Source organism: Tiliqua scincoides, chromosome 5 (genome assembly GCF_035046505.1).
Source record: "Tiliqua scincoides isolate rTilSci1 chromosome 5, rTilSci1.hap2, whole genome shotgun sequence".
Lineage (NCBI taxonomy): Eukaryota > Metazoa > Chordata > Lepidosauria > Squamata > Scincidae > Tiliqua > Tiliqua scincoides.
The window spans coordinates 69,896,997-69,920,311 of record NC_089825.1 but is presented as its reverse complement, the minus strand read 5'-3'; the positions used below and the strand labels follow the sequence as shown (position 1 = coordinate 69,920,311).

Sequence of the window (23,315 nt, the reverse complement as noted above, 5' to 3'; positions counted from 1 at the left end):
TCTCAGTGTTCAGTGTGGCCAATGACAAAACAATTTAAGAGCAATAATATTATGCACCAAAAACAACAAAACAAATAACACATCAAGTAATCAGCAACATAAGATTCTGCAGAAAAATTTAGGTGTCAGCCAAACTCTGAACTTGCCAAAATAGAAACCATGTTTTTGGTTTGGTGTCTAAAGACTCTGGGGATGACCAACCTGGTCTTCCCTTGGAGATTCCATAGCATGGGTACCATGATGGAGATGGTTTTTTTTAACACACCCTGACCATCCAAGACACCAGGAGATGGTGCTTCAAAAAAAACTAGTTTGAATTTATTTAGAAACAAGCTGGAAGTCAGTGCAGATGAAGTAGCAATGGAATTTCAGACCTCACAACCGGCTCTGTTTAGAATTCTATCTTCTGCATTTTGAGCTAGCTGAAATTTCCAAACAGTTTTCAAAGGCAACCATATGTAGGGCACATTACAATAATCCAACTTTGATGTCACTAAGATGTGTGTTCATGGCCAGGTCTCCCCTTTTCCAGGAACAAGTGAAGCTGGTGCACAAGTCTTAAGCTGGGCAAAAGCCCTATTAGCCACAGTTACCACCTCACCATCCAGATGCAAATCCAGGAACATTCCCCAATGGTTGTTCTGATTCTTCGAGGGGAGTGCAGCACCATCCAAACAAGACTGTATCTCTAGCCAGGATTAGTAGTTCTCCTGACCAGAAGCATCCTTGTCTTGTCTGATTAAGTATGTGTGAACAGGCAGCCCAATCCTGAGCTCCTGTAGCAAGCAGCTTCGGCAGCACTGAAAACGGCTGCCGCCCGATCCTGCGTGCCATGGGCTACCGTGGGTGGCACCTCGGGAGAAGGGGACTTGGTGCAACCACCAAGTGGCGGAGGCAAGACGTCCACCCAGCACTAGCCCAGCTCCGGCCAATGCTGGGCTAGCATGGGCGCTGGCCCAGCGGTAAGCTTCGCAAACATACCTTACGGCACGTTTGCAACAGCGCACACTGATGGGAAGCCGGTGCACCGAGCTCGGGATTGGGCTCTCAGTCCACATCCAGTTCATTGTTTTCAAGGCATCAGCAGCTTGAATATGGTGGAAAGAAGATAATGGAAAGAAGAGTTCAGTATCATCAGAACAGTGATGACATCTCACCCCAAGCCTCTAGACCAGTGGTTCTCAAACTGTGGGTCAGGACCCAGCCCCGATCAGATTTTTGGTGGGTCATGAAACTGACAAGTTAATAGCTGACAAGGAAAATGTATTGAGTCTTATGGAAAGGGAAACCGAGTCTCTCATGTGCATTTACTTGTGTGTAGGCAACCATGCCTCAGTCCGCTTCGAAGGACAGGCAGAGAATGTCAGCAAAATGCATGCGGTTCAGTTCATTCATTCACGCAGTTCAGGAGAAGAACCCCTCCTTGCTGTATACAGCATCATTTCCATTTGTATGTAGGCAGAGATCCGGGGGCTTGTACTCAAGCCCAGCAATTTCTGGCAATAAATGTTGGAGGCAGGGTATTTGAGGTCAATTTGAGCCAAACTTTAAAGGAGCTTTTTCCAGCTCAGATTGGGGCTACCTTATTTGAGTGAGTTCACATTTCATGCTCTCTTCTCTCAAATACTTGCCCGATCCCCAGGTAGAGAGCACTCTCATCAATGTACCTCAACTATTGACAGTCATGCATGAACAGGGTGATCAGATGTCCGGATTTTCCTGGACAAACTTTTCCTGGAGTCCAATGTCCTTTTCTGTCCTCCATTTTTGCTCCCCCGCCCCAGGGCTGAGCCCCTCCCTGCAGGCAGCTTTCTCCAATGAGCAAATGTTCTTGTTGCATTGAAACCCAACTTAGGGTCCAATTGTAGCATTCCCCTGATAATCATGTGACACAGCCAGGAGCAGGACAGGAGAACACGAAAGCCAACAGAGCAAATCATGCTTGAGTGTCCTCATTTTTTCCCCCTGTGAGCTGAGTGGCAAGCATGCCCATAGTAAGGTCTTCAGAGGCTGATGCAGAGGTCTGGCATGAGATTGGGGGTGAGAGGAAGCCATTTCCCAGCTTTGTAAAGTTGTTGCGTGCACAGGAGGGAAGAGGACTTGATGCTTGCAGAGATGGGAGGGGGAGAGAGAGAGCATGCATATGTATTTTTAGTGAGTGAAAACAGGGTCCTACAGGTTGGGGAGGCTTGGTAGATCTCCAGCTGGCCCCTTGGAAGTTTGATCTGATGCTTGTTGCAGGGATGGGGGAGTGCACTTGTGTTTTGAGTGAGTGGAAACAGGGTCCTGTAAGGGGGGCTCATTAGGTCTCTGACTGGGCCCTTGGAAGTTTGATCAGATGATTGTTGCAGGGATGAGGAAGGGGAAAGTGCACTTGTGTTTTGATGAGTGGAAACTGGACCCTGCAGGGGGGAGGGGGGCCCACTCTGGCTCCTCTTAAGTTCATATGTGCTGCTTGTTGCTGGGGCTAGGAGCTCCAGGTTGCGAGAGAGTGATGTGAGTGATGCGGTGGAGGAGTAGTTTTAGTCACCAGTGTTGACATAGCATAGCATTAGAAATCAATCATGACTGCAGAACCTGATAGGGCCAGTTTTGCCCCCATTCTACCCCCTAAAGTGGGATAGCAGATAATTTCACTTCTCTCTCAAATACATGATATATTTTTGGCTTCTTGAAATTATGCAGACTTGGTGTCTATGCATAAGAACTCAGCTCCTCTGTATGTCTGAAAGAGGTTTTCAAAAAGGGGAGGGAGGGAAAATGGATCTGCACACAGTGCCAGAGCTCACTTTTATATTGTTGTGTAACCTGCAAAGTATCCAAACCTTATGATTGGATGTTGTGTTTGGATTGGATGTTGCAGTTGTGTAACCTGCAAAGTAAGGGGCCGCCTGGTGCCCATCTATCAGTTCTCTAGGAGGAAAAGAGGAAGGTGTGCGCACGTTCGGAGGCAAAGGGGACTTGTAAACAAGAGTATCTTCTTCTGTTATCAGTTCTGCAGGGCCTGTGGCCTGGTGGTGTCATGAATTTGGAAAGTTGTTACTGCATTATTTTGGTGGTTTAGTTCGGAGGTGGTGGTTTGCTCCACCAGATCCTGAGCCTCCATGTTGAACTGTCTGCCGGACACAGAGGCTCTGAATTCTACACTGACCCTTGGGTTGTCGTAGAATTGAGTAGCCCCATTGTGGGGCTACTTGCTTTACCCTGGGGAAGGGGACAAAAGTCCATGTCTCTTGAGGAGGCAGCGGCAGCTGCCTGGGGCACAATGGATGCAGCAGCAGCCATTTTCAACGCTGCTGCAGCCCTGCACGCCAGGCAGCTCAGGATTGGGTTGTAATACAGTTTTAAATTTAATAATAATGTGTTGTTTAAACACATTAAATCAATATATGAGTGTTTTTAGCTTTTATTTTGTCATGTACAGGTATAATCTAATTATCCACAGGTTTTTCATCCGTGGTTTATCTCAACCACGAGAAGGGCTCTTTAAATTAAAGGGAAAAAGTCATTTAACAATAGCCTTATGAATGCAAGAGAGAGCAGCCGGCTGACAATCCATCAATCATTCTCTCTCCAGGCACATAGAATAGCTTCACTTCAAGGCAAGCAACCCCGCCCTCCCCCCTGAGCACATGAAAGAATGCTAAATGGCAGTGATTATCACCTCCTCCATTCTTTCCTGGTGAAGGCTCTTGGCGAAGGGAGGGATTGCTGCCATGGAGTGAAGGCTTTCTAAGCGCCTGGAGAGAGACTGATTGTCTGCTTGATCCATTACAAAGGTCAACAATGCTGTTTTTAAATCACTGAGCAAAGGGACATTGTTTTTTAAAAGGATTTGCTTTAATGCAATTTTTGCCATCCATGTGAGTTCTGGGAACGGAACCCTCATGAATAATGAGACTCAACCTGTACTACCTTTTTCTTGAATCATTTTGGGGTGTCTTGTCCTCTTTTCTGGTGATGACATCTGGTCACTCTGTGCATGAACAAAGACAAGGTCATGTGGGAGTGAGCTTGCATAAAGGGGGAATTCTGCTAAAGCCTCTGTTGATATTTGTTCAGGCTGGCAGTGGGTAGAGAGCCCCATGCCATTTGTCTGGCTCCTGCAACAGTGAGCCAATAGGCAGACCCAGCATTCATGATTCTTTAGCCTTGCTCAGTTCAAAATATGACCTCTATTTATTGCTTGTAGACCACGGAATTATGGAAAGTCGTGAAACTTCTAAAGAAAGTGACTTTTTTGGTGCTTGTGTGTGAAAAAAACACAATCCTCCTCTTCTTTAATTGTTTGCTAGCTCTAGAAAAATTGTTCAGTCTTTTGTTATGTAAATGAATGTTCATTAAAGACCAGCTGTGGTGTTCAGTTATTTTTATTTGAATGCACTTTTTTCCCTCCCTGCCAACTGCAAGCACCATATGATTAGAAGGCACTGTCTTCAGTTTGTTAAAGGTTACCATCCTTCCTGATGGATATTTCTTTAGATATGTCTGAGGGGTGACATTTCAGGATCAAGACTTTGGAGGTAGAGAATAAAATGTGAAATGTTCAGGTTCTTCAACTGTTATATTCAGCATACTTTTTAAAGATGTACTTTTGTGAGTCAATGTAAGGTCTATAGCCTGCTGTGTGCTGACAGGTTTTGTAGTTTAGTTTATTTCGGGCTCACATTTGCATACTGCCATTCCAGTTCTACCAATTCCAAAATGGTGGAACCAAAACTTAGGGGCAGAGTTAAAAAAAAAATGCAGTGAAATGCTGGTGTATTGTTACAGAGAAAGAAATTAAATAATTAGAGTCCAATGAAACCAAAGCACCCATTTCTGGGAGAACCATTGTTTCCTATGCCTCCTTCTCATCAGCCTTCCGCCCTATATCTGTATCAGACAGGATGTGATCACTGCAGTCACACTTGATGCAGTGATGTAGCAGAATTTATTTATTTACTTATTTACTTGTTTATTTTTCTATATACTGCTTTTCTCTGTTTTTACATACAGGCTCAAGGTGGTTTACATAGGGAGGCTAGTCATACACCACCATTTTTTTCAAATGGGGTTTATCTGTGAGACACAGAACACTAGTTCACCAAACATTCCTGTCCAAGTACAGCCAACATCCTGGCTGTGCTCTGCTCTTCTAAAGCTTCACAGAAGCTTTCCGCAGTGCATTCTCAAGTGCCTTTTGCAAGGTCTGTCACCAACTTCCAGGGCCCAATCCTATCCAACTTTCCAGCTCCGGTGTAGCCACAATGCAGCCCTATGGAAAGGGAACACATGTTCTCGTACCTTAAGAATTCCCCAGTGACTGCCCCTCCACCACAGGCTGCAGTGCACGCCCCACTGGCACAACTGCACCAGCACTGGAAAACTGGATAGGATTTGGTCCCCAGTCTCCCATCCAAGACAAGACAAGAACCTGACTCCACATTAGCTTCTTCAGGCAGGGCACGGACTCAACCTCCAGACCACAACTCCTGCCCTCCTTTTGTCCTCCTTCAGAGAAGGCTGCCTAAGGCATTTCTGCTTGAGTCACTGTTCTGCATTCATTTCCTTCCTGTCAGGAGGCACTCTCAAAACAATTACTTAGGTGGAGGAGAGTCTTCTCTAAGGATGGAGAAGCATTATTCAAGCATTTTCATTCTAAACATAAACGGTTTCAAGTGTGGCAGTGAAGCATGCCTCCAACTTTAATTCATTAAAAAGTGCATCTCCAGTATTAGAGGTTTGGGAAATATTGATGTAATGCTCTCCATAGATATTATAAAGTAATAATATAATATAATATAATTATTTTGCATGTACACACACACACACACACACACACACACACCCTGTAAGCTCCTATAAAAATTGCTACTGCAAAATGTTATCGTGGTTACCTCTTGAAATGTGAACATATATTGCCTAAAGGTAAAAGATGTTAGTTGGCCTCTGGGAACATAATTTAATGTGTAATGCCTTAATGGCCTGTGATAGATTCACCCTACATTTTCATTTAGCTAATTGACTCTGTAACTGAATTTCCATCTCACGCCAAATTTACTCACTGCACTCTTGCTGTCCAAATTTAAAATGACTTTGAAAATGCTGAATTACCTAAACTCAGTTCTTTTTCAAGGCAACTGATTTGGGATCCTGACTTAAAATTTTTGATCTTTGTTTGCTCAGGTAAGGGGTCCCAGTAAATATCAGCCTCGTGCCCTCCCAGTCTTTCTGAACTTATAGTGCTTGCCATGAACTCTGAATTCCAGTTGGGTCTGTCTACTAAAGATAATGGCCATGATTATCTAGTTACTGTCCCAAGATGAAACGGAGACTAATCAAGAGCTGTTCGTTATCAAGGTACCATATCCCTGACTTTCAGCTTATTCCATCTTGTATCTCTTTAATCAGACAAACAAATCAGACTGAAATAAGTTACAGATGTGTGTCATAGTAACTGATTGTGTAATACCTTTCACTTCCATGTCAATGCTCCTAAGAAATCTTGCATGAATTGGTCAGTCAACGGCCCAATTTAATGTGGTGAAAGTATGTAAGAAATGAATAAACTTATACATGAGACAGAAGAGGAACAAGTGAAAGATTGTGGGCACAATCCTAACCAACTTTCCAGCATTGACATAGCTGTGCCAAGCTAGCTGGCACATAGCTGGCACATAGCTGGCACTGCATCAAGGGGGCCTCCTCAAAGTACAGGCATGTTTGTTACCTTACCTTGGGGATGCATTGCAGCGAGGTCAGTGCTGGAAAGTTGGTTAGGATTGCGCCCTGTATGTTTCAACGGGTGAAAAATGTGAGTCATGTCATTTCAGTGGAACAATGGGAGAAATTATGGACTAAATGAATGAATTTTACATTAAATATGAACCTTAAAGAGAATTTTTACAAAATGTTGTACAGGTGGTATATGACTCCGTGTAAATTCATGAAAATGTATGATCATATGCCAAATGGATGTTGGAAAAAAACAAGACGGGTCCTTTTATCATATGTGGTGGACCTGTGGCAAAGCAAAACAAAACTGGATAAAGACCCATATTCAGATACAATTAATTTTAAAATATACAGATGAAACCAGAAGTTTTTTTGCTAGGTTTGATAGATGTTATGTGACATCTGCGAGAATACTTTGTGCACAATATGGGATAACTGCAGAAATACCTTTGGTTGAAGATTGGTGGATGAAGATTACGGACTTTGCAGAAATGCATAAATTAATAATTTTACTTAGAGAAGTCAGTAGTTACATTTATGAACAAATGGAGACCATTCATTGACGTTCTGCATACAAGAGAAAGAAATGATATGTTGTTTTCTGGATTTGAAGATTAGAGAGAAATGAAATAAACTATTGAGGTCTAAATAATTAGCTGATAAGATGAAAAGATGCTATAAAAAGTGCAGATGGAGACATATTTCTTGATATTTGGAGATGGTAGGAAATTTACATATACTCTCCATACTTACATGACATTTATAGGGTTATAATTTTATATGTATTTATTGTTTGTCTTTTCTATTTGTTACTAGACTTGGTTGTTTTGTTAACTTTTTAATTGTTTTTTGTATTGCATATTGATATGGTTTATTTGTAATAAATGAATAAATAATAGAGTGCAAAGAAAGAAGTGAATACACTTACCAATCCAATGTGCCACACAGTTGACATCTCATTTAAACTGGGCCCTCCACTGCTATGTGTATAGCATTAGTGCATCAGAGTGGCACCCACCTAGGCCACGTATCCCTGATATGTTGATGTAGGTTAGGTGACCCAGTTTAAATGAGATTCCGGCCATATGGAACTCTTAATGGAAAACCTTTTTATGCCTCCCCACCATCACTTTTAAGTTAAGGGCATGCTTGCAAACAGGCAAAAGCAACAGAAAAATACTTCGTCTTAAGGTTTTGTCAACTTGCTTGATGTTTTGTCTGAGCTGACTTTGTTGTAAAGTTATAGTACTTTAATGCTTGCTAGCTTGGGACACAATTCATTCCTGTGCATCCTCCTCCCTCCCTGCATGGCTGGTGCCTGTGGTACACCAACCATTACTGTCAGCAGGAAGCCCATCCACATTTCAGCCAGCCATCCCTCTCCCCCATATGGCCTTGGCAGCTAGCAAATGAGTCATGCTGTAGTCTAGTGTCTTTTTCACACTGGTTTTTATACTGTTTATAGTACATAGTTGTGGACAATTTTTTTTTTAATCTTAATATTTTACTGTCTGGTGACTGTAGTGCTTTTAGGTTTATGCTGCCTTTTTAGCCCACTTGCTCAAAACTTGGGATAAATATAAATTGGTTTTGAGATGTGAATGTAAGGGGAACAAATGTGAAAGATTCTGCTCTGATGGGGTATATTATCAACTCACAATGTGCCACTTTTGTAACTAGGTCATGGACATTGTTCCCTCTGCACACTTCCCTGCTGAGCTCTGCGTAGCAAGGAGCTCAACAACCCAGAAGTTCAGCGATGATGACACCATCACTGAATGTCTGGAAACAACTGCCTGAGTGGTCTGCTCACAGTATGGATCCCTTTCAGTGAACGCTGGTCATGGACTGATCCTGGGTCAGTTTACTGCATTGCTGGTTTGGGGGTCCAATCTTGTTAACCTTCAGCACCATCACTGGGTGTCACAAACCAGTGACAAACCAGTCACAAACCAGTGAGAGGATGGGCCACTGCCACTGGGCCATTGCCAGTCAGCGACAAGCCTCAGTACCACATGGAGGGCTGGCCAGTGCTCCTGCAGCATTGGCCAGCAGTGAGTATTTTGGGGGCAAGGGAGGCAGGGAGTGGGCGGAACAGGGTTGGGGAGGAGGGCAGGTGAGGAACCGGCCCAGATGGGGGACCTGCTGACCTCTGCTCCACCATGTCCTATCCTCCATGTCAGGCTGCAAAGTCCCATTCCCAGAAGAGACCTATGGTGGCCCTGGCTGCACCTGGTGGAGCTGTGGAGGATAGGAATGGGTTGCCTGTTTCCTACAGAGCCAACCCAGCCATGGTGCAGGATGAAGTGGCCGCTTTGATTGGTGTGCTAGAGGAGGTGATGAATTCATGAGGGACTCCACACTCTGCACCTACCTTACTGCACCACTAAGCAACTGCCCCATCCTCTTCTTCTCTAGGATAATGGGGACTTGCCTCCTCCTCCAGTGCTGTGGCTGAAAACCAAGGCAGTGGAGCAGAAGAGGAAGTGGGGACCACTGCTGTCCTCTTGCTGATGACTTTCCTTGAGATCCCAGGACCCTCCTCCTCCAGCCAGTTTTGAAGACTGGACTGTAGAGGAGGCAGATATGGGGGTGTGTGGCTTGTGTACAAAAAGGGTAATGGAGGGAAATTGGGCATTGCGTCAGGAATTGGTACAGCTTTGGATGGGCCTAATTTACTGTTTCAGACTGTACTTCCCTTATGCTTCTCAGCAACTGCCAATGTACAAACCACAGTTCCCTGACTTCTGTCCTAATAGGAAACTGTGACTAGTTCAAAAATGAAAAGAGAAACTTTCAGTCTTCTATCACTGCCAAAGTCTGAGACTTACTGCTAGTTATTCTTTAGTACCAAACCATAGACTAAACCTTCATCTGAACTGGGCCAATGTTTGTTATTTATAATTATATTATACAGTGCTTTTTTTGTTAAAAAAAAAAAAAAAAAAAGCAGGAACTCACAACTTGTTAATCTTTTTATTTATTTATTTATTTATTTATTTATTTATTTATTTATTTTAAAGCTGAACTTTGAGGAGTTTTGCAGCCTCAACTGGCCCCCCTTATGGCAACTGGCAACCAACCTTTATATTTTGCAGCCATGGAGCACCTCCCCTCCTTAAAAAAAAAATTCTTCCTCATAGGGATTTGAACCCCTTAACCTCTGGCTCCACAGACCAGCACTTTAACAATTGAGCCATAGGAACTCTTAGACTCAAGGTGTTTGGAACTAATACTTGAGGCGCTGATGGCCACCAGCCGGGCTCAAGACCTTATATATTAGTTCTGAGCACTTTTACTATAGGCTTTCCTATAGCCCAGTGGAGAGAGTGCTGGGCTGTGGAGCATGAGGTCAGAGGTTCGAATCCCTCCCTCAGTGAAAGGGGAAAAAAAAGGTGCCAGAATGCTGTTCCGGTGCATTCTATTACAAAAAAAGCCCTGATATTATATAATTTAAGATATAGTATTTTAATAGAAGATATAATATCTTCTAAAAGGAGGCAGCTTTGCCAGAGGTAATACATACAACGGCTTCCCATTGTATAGCAGCTTATTAATTGTACAGTGTGAAAAGTAAACTGGAAAAGTTTGGTTCAGTTCTCATGATGGTGAAATCAAGTGATGTCTTTGTGACCACAGAGAACAAGGCAGCCTTTATAAGCAAACTACAATGATTTCTTGTTTTCCTGTGCTCAAGCTATATTCTGCATTAATGCACCTTGTGACTTGGCATGAAACAAAAGCAGCTCTGTCCATGCTGAGATTATTATTTGGTTATTTTTAATTTGATCCATTTTATGTAAAAATATCCCATTCTATGCAAAAGTGTTTTAAACAGTTGAAAATCTAAGGGACTGACTATACTGAAAACGTTGGTAGTTATGAAGTGCAAAAAGTCCTAGGCTGACTATGCTGAGTCAACAGAACTGAAAAATAACTTCCTTAGGAACTAGGTATTTGTTTCTTTTGTACATTACTTATCGGACAGCGGTAGCTATTAATACACCAAAAGGCCTTGCTCTAACCCATCCGGCAGCTCGTGTCTGGCAGTCGCGACTGCAGTTGCAGGGTAGCGTGGGCTCCAATAATCTCAGAGAGGCCAGAGGTTCATTGGAGACTGGGGGCTCCCTACCAGCTGGATTGGGGGTCCCTGAGCGCCACAAATGGCCCACGGGCCAGTGTTTGCCCACCCCTGTGTTTGATTATGTCACTTCCGGCTGCAACATCACTTCCGGTGGGTCCTGGACAGATTGTCATTCTAAAAAGTGGGTCCCAGTGCTAAAGGTTTGATAAGCACTGACCTAGATGGTCCAAGGGAATAAGGATCAAATCCTATACTTATCTAGTGCCTGAGTTGAGTGCTAGCATCGGCGCCGGGTGCCGTAAACATGCCATAAAGCATGTTTATGGCACCCGGAGAGTAGGGAGCGCTGGCTCTGGGTCCGCACCAGTCAGGCATTGGGCTCAGCGCCAGGCGGAGGACGCGGTGCTGCTGGGGGTGAGTGAGAGTGCCGGATACCAGTATGGGTGCGGGGGAAGAGCAGATGGAATAAGGGTGGGGCAGGGGGAGGAATCAGCAGAAGGGAGTGGGTCAAGGATCCTGATCCAGAAGGCTCAACTTAGAGGCTCTTGCATCTGTGCCGGTAAAATAGTTGGCGCAGATGCAAGAAGACCACTGCCAGGACCGGGGCTTCCCCTGAGGAGTCTCCTGGCGGCTTCCCAGCACTCACTGGATATAGCAGTAGCCGCTTTAGCGCCACTGCTCCATAGGGCACTGGGAAGCATAAGATTGGGCTGTAATTCAGTAAGGCCGCTTCCTATCTTCATATGTTCGGGGAATGCCTTCCCTAAATACTCAAAACAGTGTACATATATTCCTTGTAATCCTTACACAAACCTGTAAGGCAGGGAAACAATATTATCTCTTTTTGTCAGCTGCTTTATCCTTTGGAAAACCATGTGCTTAGGGAGTATTAACTGGATAGAACATAACTATAGTGCAATAGTGACACATGTTTGGGCATGAAGAATGTTTGTAGTGTAGTGACTAAGGGCACCATCCTATCCTGTGCTGGAACAGACAAGCCAAGAGGCTTGCGCTGTATCCAGCGCAGGATAGGGACCAGAATCGACTCAGCCAGAGGCAAGGGGAAACTTTTCCCCTTACCCTGGGTAAGGAGCCCTGGCCCCTATGGGTCTCCTCGGACCTGCAGCACCTCCTGAGGTGGCACAAGTCCAAGGAAAGAGGAGCGGCTTGACCTCCCCGGGAATGGGGGTTGGGATCCGGCATAACTGCCAGGTCCCAACCCCTGCCTCCCACTCCCCACCCGTCCCTCCAGGGCGTTTCAGGGCCTCCCACCACCCGCCCTCTCCCCACCCCAGAACGCCTCCCTCCTGCCTCCTCCTTGCCCACCCCAGAGCCTTGCTTCAACCCAGCTGAGCTGATGCGAGGCTCAATATCTCTGTCGGCATGGAGGCTTGTGTCAGCCTCTTGCTGATTGCTGAGGAGGTGCAAACGTGCCTTATGGCTTTGTTTGCGACCCTCCTGGGCCAGCGCAAAGGATTGCGGCAGCTCAAGAGCACCTCTGCATTGCGCCCTAAGAGACTAACCTGTGAACCAGAATGTCCCTGGTTCAAATCTTGCTTCTTCCATGATCTAACTAAGTAGTCTTAGCAAGCCATCTCCTCTCATCCTCAGTAACCCTGCTGCAATGTGGGGGTAATACTTACAGGGTTGTTATAACAGTTATTATATGGACAAGTTTACATGTGAAGCACTTATACACTCCAAAAACAGCATTATTATTATGAGCGCACTTGCAAAGCAAGACACTGAATTTCTGTTTCAAGCAAGTGGGAAGTATAAATATTTTATTTCCCTAAGTATTTTAATTGGATATTTTGCTGGAAAATAGAATAATTTACATCTTTGCACAAGTGCAACCAGCATAAATTGTTGGTAGGTTGAACTGAAATTTGGAAAAGATTTTATCTTGCATGGATTGAACTGTTCATTACCCTGACATTCTGGGCAGAGTTTAACATTCTGGCTGACCTCTAGCCGAAAGTAAAGGCCATGTTTGTACCTCCCCCTTCCCCCACTTCGATATGGCAAGAAGTTAAAATAGAAACAGCATGATGAGAGAGACCCAAATGCCAAAACCACTTTGAACAGCATGCAGATTGTAGCTGAATGATCCTGTGACTGGTCATTCCAGTCTGTCCTTTGGATCTTCCTAGCTGCATGTGCCAGGGTCTGCCAAGCTGTGGGATGGTGAAGTTTGCTCCGGTTTGTTAGATATCAATGAGTTGATGTGCAAAAAAATGTGCTGTTGCAATCATTGCCTTAAATTCCATTTTTTTAAATCTACTTCTTATTAACAACAATCTTCAGAATTGACCACTGGAAAGAAATTGCCTTTCCTGGCCATGAACCTGGTTTTTATTTTAAAACACAGAAATGTTTTGTGATCTGTGAATGACAACTGTCAGCCAATTTCTAAGAACAGGAATTGATTTCTGCCACTTAAGTGGTATTTAAGAGATTATGAGTGCAATCCTAACCATGAGTTGCCATAAAACCATAAAGTACGTTTGTGCCTTCTCGGGAGGCTGCATCTAGCCTCCGTGGCGGCTTGTGGGGCGAGACTTGGGTTGTCTGAGCTTGGCCAACTCAAGGCTCTGGGGTGGGCGGGGAGGAGGTGGAGAGGAAGCAAGAGGGAGGCGTTCCAGAGCAGGGGAAGGGCGGGCGGAGGGCAGGCAGGTGGGGAGTGGGAGGCAGGGTTGGAATCTGTCTGTTATGCCAGATCCCAACCCCCGTTCCTGAACACCTCTAAAGTTGGCGCAAGTCTGGGGAGACCCATAGGGGCTGCAGTGGCTTACCCAGGGGTAAGGGGAAGATTTTTTCCTTACATCTGGCTGATACACTTTGGCTCCCTATCTGGTGCTGGATACAGTGCAAGTCTCCTGGTTTACCTGTTCCAGTGCAAGATAGGATTGCTCTGTACCAGATTGTGACCTTAATGAAAAACTTTTTGTGCGGGTCATTTTGATTAATGTGCAGATGTTAAGGATCAGTTCTCACGTATCTCAGATATATTCCACTGAACTCAACTGAACTTGCTTCCAAGCAGATGTGCATAAAATTGTGCTGCACACAACTAAACATATATGAAAATATACAATACAATCCTATATGTGTGTTCATAGAAGAAGTCCCGCTGAATTCCATGAAACTTATTCCTAGTATTCTCAAATATGTGCGCAAAGGATTGTAGCCTTAGGATTGCTGAACCTTACACGTGCATTCTTAATTTAAACAATATCACTGAACATGACGTTCAGTGGCGTAACTAGGTCATTTGACATCCGGGGCTCATAAATTTTGGTCACCCCATATTAGATAATTAATTATTTAATTATTTATTAATTAATTAATTCACATTTTTTTATAGCGCCCTTCCTCTAAGCAGCTCAGGATTTGAAATGAATAATAATGACCAGAAAATAAATGCAGAGAATATTTCACCACAAGCAATGGATGAATTTCTGCATCAAATGGTATATAACATGATGGTCTTATTCCTAAAAGCCACAATTTCCAGAGTTTCCAGAGTCCACAAAGCCCTGAGGATGTCTCATTGGCCTGTTTTGAGTTAAGGCAGTGGTTCTCAAACTTTTAACACTGGGACCCACTTTTTAGAATGACAATCTGTGTGGGACCCCACTGGAAGTGATGTCATTGCTGGAAGTAACATCATCAAGCAAAATAAAATAATTATAAATAATTAAATTAAAGAAAAACCAGATGATTAAATAAGGGGAAACCAGCCCTGATTCACCAAGTGAATTTTCTGTGTAGCCTACCTGCAAGAACACCCCCCCCCCACACACAAAAATTTCAGTGAGATTTTCAGCCCTGTCCAGTGCCCAGTTCAGTGTAAATTCTTATATTTCAATCAGAGCACTATCAGGACGCACCTGGTTTTACAAGTCTAAAAACAAATAAGGTTGACCTCACCAGCTGAAGCCTGTTTTATTCTTTGGAGGGGGGGGAGTGCTGCCTTCTGGAGCATTTGAGCTCCACTTTCATCAGATTGGGACCATGCAGCCAGCCTTGCATTCCCCTTTGCCTGACTTGACCAGGAGCCAAGGCATGTTTGCTTACTCGCGAGTAAACCGACCTTGTGGCTTACTTTTGCTTTCCATAGGGCTCAATACATTGGTCTGCTTGGAGGGAGGGACTTCCTTTTTGGGTGTTTTTGGGGGGCTGCTTTCATTGGATAGGAACCATTCTGGTGTCATTGGATTCCTCTCAGCCTGCCCTTTCTGAAGAACTATGGCAAGCTCACCTGCTCGCGAGTAAATGTGCGATATGGTTCGGTTTCATTTTCCATAGGGTTCCATGCATTTTTTTCCAGTTCTTTGGCCATAATGTTTGATGGAAAGGAGATATTTCAATCTGGTTTTTAGCATTGCATTTCGCTGGAAATTCTGCATCCAACAGTATATAGCATGATGGGGTTAGTAGTAACCTCCACCACTGATGATGTTTTTGATGAACATGCGGTTTTTACTGTATTTATTATGCTTTTGTAAGCTGCTTTGGTCACCCCATTGTAATGGAAAGGCAGGATAAAATTGATTAAATAATTAATAAAATAAGAATATAGGAAGTCCTTATTAAAACTATTGTGTTATTCAGAAAAAAAGACTAAGGTCCTTATGCAAAATATTTATATAAATATTGAAATATTTATTCAAAAACACAACTCATTTATTTTATACGAAGCGTGTTTTAACATGCTTAATATATATAGCGCTGCATTTTGTTTATATACTACAAAGAATGAGATGGGGAAGGGTGGTGGAATAGCATTATTAAGGAGTCAAAATAGTTCCTTTGTGCATTTGGTCACAGAGCCTCTTTATTAAACTGTGTTGGATGTTACTTGGAGTAACATACTCTTATCTACTAAGAACATGTTTGTTTTGTTAGTTTAACATTTGTATTCTGCCTTATAGTTCCAAGAGGCTACCAGAGCAGCTTACAGAAAATCATCACAATGAAGTCCTAGTATGAAGAAGTGAAACAGTGTGGTATCTGTATCGTGTCAGGATCATTATTTCCTACCCTTGCTCTCAGTTTCACTAAATATGGACTCTAAAGTAGACACTTGCTTTTCTCTTTTGCCACAGCCTTCCAGGCTTCTTTGTTTCCATTCAAGGGGCAATGAAAATATAAATTAGATATCTTGGACCACTTCTGGTGACCCCTTTAGCAGGGATGTGCCAGAGTCACAGCACCAAGTCACGAGTTGAGTAGCAAGTCTTCACCTCCCTTGTCTTGACTTGCTTATGAGTCATAACAAGCAGCAGTCATGACTCGTCCTGAGCCTTTTTTAAGGGTCATTTTGACTCCAGTTCTTTCAAAAAAGGTAGTCAAGCCAAGAGTCAGGCACAGCTCCACAGAAAACAAGGAGGTGATGATGTGTGTGTGGGTGGATCAGAGTTCTCATTTAACACTCTCCTGATGTTCTCATCCCATCTGCCACCATTGATGTGTTGGTCCTTCACTTCAAATGAGCCACAAGTTTGGAAGATGTTTCTCTTCTGTCCCAAGGAAAAATCTTCCCTTGCTTTGCCCATCTCCTTAGCCCCCTCCCTGGGCTATGCAGGCATTTTTCTATTGCAAGAACTTCCTCCCCAAACATTGGGCTCCTCCTTCTCCCCTCCTTTGTCAGAGAAAAAAATCAGGCCATACATTTGGCCAATCAATCATCTGTTCCTTCCTAGGACTAGAGAGCCCACTCCCCTCCATGTCTTGACTGCCCTCACCTCCTGGTTGTTCCCCCCCAGCCTCGTGCAGTCTCCCACCTACCTCTCCACCCCTCCTTAGCCCCTGCTTCCTGGAGCCAACATATCCTCCTTTCACCAAGTCTGCTGCTCACACTGGTTTGGATGCCGGCTTCCAGATTGCCAGCAAGGTCTTTCAGGGTGACATGGAAGCAGCGAAAAAATAGTAACCAAGCACACGCACACACAAAGTTGAGTTGCGGGCCCAAAATGCCAAGTCTTTGAGACTTGTGTTTGTATGAGTCATGACTCTTTTTAGGTCAACACCCTGAGCTGCAAGTCAGTGCCCAAGTGAGTGACGCACATGACTTGAGTTCCTACAAGTCTCAGAAAATTCACGTTGAGTCTGTGAGTCAAGTGCCTATCCCTGCCTAAAGGGATCCCTTCCTGATTGAGCTCACACACAATTACAGAATAAACAAGAAAGAGAGGCGCTGAGTTATTGCTCTCACACACACACACACACACACGCACACACACACGCACATATATATATATGTCCCCAGCCTCTGAAGCCAAGGAGAGCCATGCTCTCCTCCCCTCTGGTGGCTTTTCTGAGCCTCACAGAGGCAGCATGCATCTGACTATTTCGGTCCAAAACACATGACTTCCAGTTTCCCAGGAAACCAGAAGTTGCGTACTTTTGCCCGAAACAGGCTTTCTGCGCCTTGTAGAGGAAGTGTGCAGATACATGCTGCCTCTGCGAGGCGAAGGGAGTGTGGCCTTTGGGGGCTTTGCATAACGCCTTGCTTGATGACAGGGATGCCAGTCTGGATCCCTGTCGCTAAGCAATGCATGAGTCTATGTGCGTATGTGTACATACACATGAGAAAAGCTCCCTACAGATGCGCCTTCTTTATGGAAGAAAGAATGCAAGAGGCTTCTCAAGATGTCAAATAGCTCCACCCATGCCAATGATATGTACAATACCTATTCTCCCTCTTTCCCCACCTTCAGCATTTGTCTACGAAGACAAAGAATGAATGTGGGGAGAGTTTCTCCTCATACTTAACAACACAGAGTTCTAGTCATGGGGTACAATAGATGGGGAAGGGCAGCAATAGGGGCAGCGGGATGGCTGATTGGGCCTGGGAGCGTGTTAGAATTAGTAATGCTGGTGCGCACCATATCCTAACACCCTTCCCAGACCTGATCCCCCAACACGGATCAATGCAGACATGAACAAGCTAGAGTTGGCACAGGTCTGAGTTAACCCAAGTGGCTGCTGGGGCTTACACCAGGGCAAGGGGTCAAACGTCACCTTTCCTTGAGGAGACCTCCAGCAGCTACACATCCCCTGTGGGATGTAGAGTCAGTCTCACCGGCACTGCTGCATCACCGCATGGTTAGGATTGCACTGTTTGGGATGGAACTAGTACCACAAGCTGAAAAACCAGTAAATAGCTGGTTGACCTGGCCAGAGTTGGCCTGTTTTGATTGTTGTTCTTATTATTCATATTGAGCAAACTTTGAACCCAGTAGTCACCATCCATGCTCTTCCTTGACTTCACCTCACCCCTTAGAGAGCAATTTTTAAAAAATGAAAAATTGGCAACTCTGCACTCAGGTGATACTGGGCCTAAGACTGACAAGAAAGTGACACGTCACCTTATTAATCGTGCAGCTTCTGACTGCAATGGCATAAAAAAAAATGGATTATATGGTGTGGTTACCCCAAATCACAAATGAGGTGTACTGAGCCCTAACGGTCCATTTGCTCTTATGTTTTGTAATGGTCTTACTTTCCTTCAGTGCAAAAGTAAAACATGCATTGTTGACTATAAATAGCCTGGATAACTCAGCTCTGTTAACTACATTAGAATGTATAGGGGGGACCTCCGTGTCCACTGATTTGATATCCACTGATTAGACTCACCACTGATACTGAGTTCCACCTTGTAACAAGAAAAAAAAGAACAAAATCCAATTTCCATCCATTGTGCTGTTAAATAATTATAATTTCATTCCACTAGATTCCATTATTCAACACATCTAGTGACTGAATGCGGCATAACTATACCAATGCATTCTGGGGTGACAATGGAGGAGCAAGAAACCCGGAAGTGGGTCTTTAAAGCTCTTATTTTTCCACTGATTCGGTGTCCACTGATTTTTTTTTTTAATCCATTGGAGGTTCTGGAATGAAACCCCAGTGGATAACGAGGCATGATCTGTATTTTTTCAGGCTTAGCTTGAGTAGGGTCTTTTTTTTAAAAAGCAGATGAGATTGTTTACACATAACAAGAGCCATAACAATGAATTTAGCGCTTTTAAAAAAGCAATTGCGTGAGAAGCAAACAATGGGTAGCCCAGCTATGCCTCTGAGAGAGATTCTGTTTCAAACTCAGCCCTCTGTTTAAAACAGTCATCTTGAAACCACAATAGGCTTGTTGTCCTTTCCAAATGAACGCTGACTGGCATTCCAGAATTTCTGTGTCAGAGCTTTAAATAGACTTAGGTGGACCCTATTTCTCTGTGGAAGTATTAGTAGTTAAGTGCAAGTCCTTTTATTGTGACATTACATTCAGTGTGCAGTTGGCGTGGTTAGCTGAGCCAGTGTCCTGAACCCATAGATAAGAAGGGCCAACCTGTATAGCATTACAAATTACGTTAAAACGGACAGAAATTGTGGCTGACAGCTAAACATCTGCCTACTTTTTAACAAATTAACAGTCCTATCTGGTAGCCCAAACCTGAGCTCCTGTGGTGCATGGCTGCGGCAGCACCGAAATGGCTATTGTTGCATCCTGTGTGCCAGCAGCAGCCATGGGCGGCACCTCAGAAGAAGGAGACTTTCGTCCCCTTCTCCTGGGTAAGGGAAGTAGCCCTGCAATGGGACTACTCGAGTAAGAGCATTTGTGTCAGGCGCCGAGCCCCACACAAACGCACAGGATCTGGTGGAGCGGAGTTCCACTGCTTCCGCCTCTCTCCCTCCCCACTCCCTCTGCTGGCCAGCACTGGGCTAGCACGGGCACTGGGCTAGTATGGGCCAGCGCTGGGCTAGCACGGTAAGCCGGCATGTTGAGCCCAAGATTGGGCTCTTAATGGGCTGACTGCCATAAGCCAGCCATAAAGTCCGTTCTGGCAGCATGTGCGACTGGACTGCTGGCAGGAAGGCCGGAACCTTCCTGTGTGTATCATTACCGGGTTGGCCACCTGCAAGAGCAGGTAAGCCTGTTCAAGAGGAGGGGGAACGGGGGAGGTTCAGAACAGGGAAAAATTGGGCATTTAGGGGGAGGAACAAGGTGGGAAGGCAGTAGGGGGGTGGATCCAGTGGCGATGGCACATACCAGATCCTGTCCTCCATTTCTGCAATCTCCCCACCCCCTTCCTCTACTCAGAACTGGAATTGGTCCAAGGAGACCCATTATGGGGCGGGAGGCTTACGGTTTCCCTTTGGAAGCCTCCTGCTCTGCCCCCCCCACTGGGGGGAGGGGATAGGACAATATTGCAAAAAACCCATTGAAAAGTGGTGGTTTAGAATCACTTACCTGTGTAAACCACCTTGAATGCTGTATAAATACAGAGAAAGGTAGTATATAAACAAATAAATGTATAGTCATGCATCACTTAGCTACAGGGATGCGTTCCCACATCCCTGTCATCAAGCGATGCTTGACTTTGAATGAAGCCTCCAAAGCCGAGGGGAGCAGTGCTCCCCTCGCCTCTGGGGACTTTTCTGTACCCCGCAGAGGCAGGGCACAGATGCTGCGAGGCTCAGAATGGACCTGTCGGCTGAAAAGACACAACTTCCCAGTTTCCTTTTTTTTTGTTTTTGCCTAATAAGGCATTCGGAGGCCCGGGAAGCCCTCCGAATAAGGCTTCTAATAAACTCTCTTATATAAGGCCTCTGAATGCCTTATAAGGTGAAAAAACATCACTTCCAGTTTCCCAAGGAAACTGGAAGTCGCATCTTTTCAGCCAAAAATGCTATTCTGAGCCTCTGTGGGGCTCAGAAAAGTTCCGAGAGCTGAGGGAAAACTTCTCTCGGCTTCAGAGATTTGTGGGGAGGGGAACAGGGACCAGCGACGGCCGTCGCATATGCGTCCTGTCACTGGTTGGAACATTGCTAAGTGACGTTTACCTGTATTTTAAATTTGCACATTGCTCAAATTCCAGTATAGGTAACTTTCTGAGATTTTGTAGGAAATGTACTAAAAGTACAATCATTGTACAAAGGCAAGACCATCTTTCATATCCTGTCTTTCATTCTCTATTACAGTAGCACACCTCAAAAATAGGCAGGTCCACCCTTAACCCCAGTTCCACTAATTGAAATTGTCCCCCAGAAATTAATCTACCAATTACACTGAGTAACGCTTGCAGTCCTAATAGAGATTAAGCCAATCAAGCTTTCTTATGTCTTGGGTTTACTTGTCACAAATATCTTACAGTGTACTACTTGTATCCCCTTGGCAGTCTTGTCCTTGGGCATTAAAGGAAACTTGCTGAATTATTCATATTTCTGCGTCTTGCATTTTCCATCTGAAAATGTTTTCAGAGTGACCAAAGCAGCCTCTGAACTCCTTGGGATACGTTTTTATTTTGGTTTTCTCCTGGTAGCCTTTCATTTCCTCCTTTTGGTATCCTCTAATATTCTTGCCTTTTTCCCAATTTATCTGGATAGTCTCTGTTTATTCTTTATGCCATTGCAAATAAAGTCATTTTTGGAAATAGATGTTGAAAGGATCTCGCAAAATAATCGTGGAAAGCAGTAACCATTTTCTGTAAACTGCTAGGCTCTTAGCACAAAGTAAGGCAAAAAAAAATGGTGCAGGCTGCAGAAAAAGTAATTAAATTATTGTCCCATTGTTGGAGCCCATTTTGAAATTAGGAGAATTCTGAGCTCATAATGCTAATGTTACCTTTGAAAGAAGCCTCGCCATTGGGTCATGCACGCTGCTTTTTTGTGAGTTATTAATCATGCTTGACTGGAAAGACATGTGTAACCTACAACAAGCAGTGTCTGTAGTCTTGCCAAAAGAAGCTTTTGTTCCCTGAAGGGAATTGTATCAAAGGCCAGTGTGTCCCATTATTATATGAGCAATGGTGGCTTTGAAATGTGGCTTTTCAGATTTCAATACACTGAATCAACAAACAGCAAATAAAAGGAAACAAGCATTGTGCTATGCCTCAATTCTGCACAACCTCCCTTGGCCCTTACCTAGTTAGCGTATTTGCTAACACAAATGCCGAAAATATCTAAAGATAATAAAGTGCTCTGACAAAATTCGAGAAAAGCCAGGAAAGTTGGGGAGTCTGGAGAAGGAGGAAAATTCTTTCTGCCCTCCCTGCAAAATACTGGCCCTGTTTCACAGCACTGTCCTTTTTGGTGGTGCCGGCTATGAGCAGTAATAATGTCTGTTTGTCCTGATACTTAATGGGAAGAATCTCTGTGATGGGCTCGCTGTAATATTTTTTACTCGAATAATCCCAAAAATAGGTACTTGGAAGTTCCATTAATTCCAAGTATCATACATCTGTGTGAAGGAGGCTCACACCTTTGCCCAACTGGGAAAATGCAGTGCGACATGGGACATGTTTTATGTTATGTCCAGCTGGGTATTGTATATGTATAATGTGCTGTATGTCAAGGGAAAAGGAATTCCAGGAAGAACAGGTTAAAAACAGCCTTAGGAACATGTGCAGAGGGAATTAGTGGGAGGGATTAAGCAACACCTTAACACCTTCTGCTCACCTGCAAATGTGAAGCCTGTGTTTGCCTCAAGGTGTGTTATTCTGCCCTCGGGGGCATTCATTTGTAATATGGGGATTCAAATATGGATCTATGTTATCCTATTGTAAGGATTCTTGTGATAAAAACTTGGGAAGTTGCCTTATAGCAGGGGTGGCCAAACATGCTTAACGTAAGAGCCACATATGATAAACTTCAGATGTTTGAGAACTGCAATATTTAAGAAGTATTTAAATGGTTAAATATATTTACTAAAAGGGGACATTAAACTTATGTTTTAATCCAGTGGACTCTTAGTTTTTACTCAGTAATAATCATAGAGTCTAAAATTTCTTATTTACCTTTTATATTAATTGTGATGCAAAAAGGAATTCAGCTAAACATACCCTGCACATGCCTGATCTCATCTGATCTTGGAAGCTAAGCAGGGTCAGGCCTGGTTAGTACTTGGGTGGGAGACCACCGGGGAATACCGGGTGCTGTAGGCTTATACCATAGTCTTTCGAGACTGAAGATTGCCAACCGTATTTCCGTGAGCTGCACATCTATCAAAGAGCTGTATGTGGCTTGTGAGCCATGGTTTGGCTGCTTCTGCCCTTATACTGTGTCAGGCTGTGAGTCATCTAGCTCAGAATTATTGATGCTGACTGGCAGTGACAATCCCAGATTTCAGACAGGAATTTTCTCAACTCTGCCTGGAGACCATGTTTTGAACCATGTATTTTGAATTGAACCATGTCTTTTGTATACATATATTAAAAACAGATGCTCTTCTACTGAGATATGGCCTTTCCCTCAATGCATGTGAAGCTCTCTAAACACTTGTAAGAAGCTTGAGGTGACAGTAGATGAAATCTAATTCTATAGTTCAGGTGGCCTTTATTGTAAAAACTTATTTATTTACACAATCTTATCAGAACAGATATCCTTTCTATAGTAGTTTCAGAACGCTGCAGCTATCAAATGAAGGATTAAAAATGTAGACTATAAATCCTAACATGTTTAGGATCATAATCCAAATTTACTTCTCCTTAACTGGGTTGACACC

At 44.0% G+C, this 23,315-nt stretch overlaps 1 protein-coding gene and 1 pseudogene across 11 annotated transcripts in view; both read left to right on the top strand.

Moving 5' to 3' along the window:
- Positions 1-23,315, top strand: part of LOC136651510 (poly(rC)-binding protein 3-like) — a 116,461-nt gene that overhangs the window by 32,121 nt on the left and 61,025 nt on the right. The window lies entirely within an intron of this gene.
- LOC136654862 (5S ribosomal RNA) lies at positions 22,636-22,755 on the top strand (annotated as a pseudogene).